This window comes from Aotus nancymaae, unplaced genomic scaffold (genome assembly GCF_030222135.1).
Source record: "Aotus nancymaae isolate 86718 unplaced genomic scaffold, 86718_ANA_hifiasm-v0.15.2.pri h1tg001248l, whole genome shotgun sequence".
Lineage (NCBI taxonomy): Eukaryota > Metazoa > Chordata > Mammalia > Primates > Aotidae > Aotus > Aotus nancymaae.
In genome coordinates this window covers 20,001-22,005 of record NW_026989664.1, presented here as the reverse complement: position 1 = coordinate 22,005, position 2,005 = coordinate 20,001, and the positions used below count along the sequence as shown (strand labels likewise).

Genomic DNA, 2,005 nt, shown 5'->3' with positions numbered 1-2,005 from the left:
AGGTTCCCAAGGCAACGAGGGAGAGAGGGAGGGGCCTCCAGATGGGAGGAAGAGAAACCGGTTGCCCCAGGCTCTGTGAAGTCGTCAGGCAGACCTCCCTCCGCGCCACCTCGATTTTCCATTACAGTGGCCGCTAGGTGATGCCCGAAGACATTTATATAAAAGTGTCAGTGTTTTTATGCTTCACTAAATGATAAGGCCTATGTTCAAACATCATCATCTGCCTCACTCATTATTTCTCTTTCTCAGTGCCTGAACACACCCAATAGCAAGCACCAGGTAGAGGCTAAGACCCACAAAAATGGAAGCATCCTTCAAGTTGATAGGACATTTAACCATACTAAGCCCACTGTCAAAAACAATGTAAATTATACTCCTCCTGCAAAAGGCCAACTTATATGGCAAATATGTAAAAACCCTGGCATACAGGAAAAAATGAATACATGACAGTCTAATACATTATCCCGCTTTGTAGATAGACTTATCATTCCACTAAGTATTAACTATAGTTCCAAGCACTGAATCTGCTTAATAACCAAAATGTAAAGACCTTACCTTGTGGTTTGTAATGTCTCATTAACAGAAATGTGAACTTTGATAACAGTTTAACTAAAATATTTCTTTATTTCAAGCTATCAGATGACATTGACATATTTGCATTTTCTATCTGTGTATACGTAATGACTTTCTTCAAGGCTTCAAGATCAGGATTGTCTTATGCCTTTGCATCACGGACCTAAGAGACCCCAATTATTTGAAGATGGGATGGGGACAAAATGTGGGTCCCCGTAGTCCCTACTCTGTGCAGCATCCATTAGATGACCACCGTACATATCACCAAAGTAATGACAGTAAGTCCTAAATCCAAAGTGCAACTTTAATACTGCAATTCCAAAAAAAATAAAGCTGTATACAACTCTTGGAATAACTCACCCAAATAAATAGCTTTATAACAGACAGACAGACAGACAGACAGACACACACACACACACACACACACACACACACACACACACACACACACACACACAAAAGACCTAGCTAGATGCTTGCAGATGTCAGCACGGAAAAGAAGGGAATCTTGGATCGCTCTGGGTCGGGGTGGAGGTTGGTGGGGGGAGCGGCTCAGGCACGCCGCATCACCAGCCTCTCCCCGATCCCTCTCGGGCCAGGTCGTTTCTGGGCCCACCCAGGGAATCCTCTCAGGTGGTGCCCACCTGCAACTAGTCGACCAGAGCCCCCAGGGGACACAGCCTAGGCACCCGCCCATGGGTTCATATGGAACTTCAATTCCCCTAGACAACAGGAAGAGGAGACCAGGGGCGGGGGCGTGTGGACGGAGGGAGGCTAGGGGTGGAGATGGGACCCATCTAAGATGGAAGTCCAGTCCATAGCGTTTCCGAGTGGGCGCCAGACCCACCACCTCAGAGTGGCAATACCTGTCACAGGGAAACGAAGGTCCGTGAAATCCACGCTCCCGGAGACAGCGTGGATTTCACGGGGAGAAGAAGACAGCTTGCAGCACGCTACCTCCTGTCCCGGGGTCAAGTTTTCACTCCCAAATTTCGCATTTCTTCCCCCCCTCAACAAAGTTCCGCTCTCGTTGCCCAGGCTGGAGAGCAGTGGCACGATCTCGGCTCGCCGAAACCTCCGCCTCCCGGGTTCCAGCGATTCTCCTGCCTCAGCCTCCCGAGTGGCTTGGGATGACAGGCACGTACCTGTATAATCTCAGCAACTCGGGAGGCTGAGGCAGGGGAATCGCTGGAACCCGGGAGGTGGAGGTTGCAGTGAGCCCAGGCTGTAGCGTAGCGTGGTGCAATCTCAGTCGACCGCCACCTCCGCCTCTCGGGTTCAAGCGATTCTTCTGCCTCAGCGTCCCGAGTAGCCGAGACTACAGGCGCACGCCACCACGGCCAGCTAATTTTTGTATTTTTAGTAGAGACGGGGTTTCACCACGTCGGCCGGGATGGTCTCGATCTCTCAAGCCCGTGATCTGCCCGTTCCA

At 50.1% G+C, this 2,005-nt stretch overlaps 1 long non-coding RNA gene across 1 annotated transcript in view; it reads right to left on the bottom strand.

Moving 5' to 3' along the window:
- Positions 1-863: 863 nt before the first annotated feature.
- Positions 864-2,005, bottom strand: part of LOC135273361 (uncharacterized) — a 3,389-nt gene continuing 2,247 nt past the window's right edge. Inside the window, exon 2 of the long non-coding RNA XR_010341146.1 lies at positions 864-2,005. This exon is cut by the window's right edge and continues 108 nt beyond it. This is a non-coding gene — a long non-coding RNA (uncharacterized LOC135273361).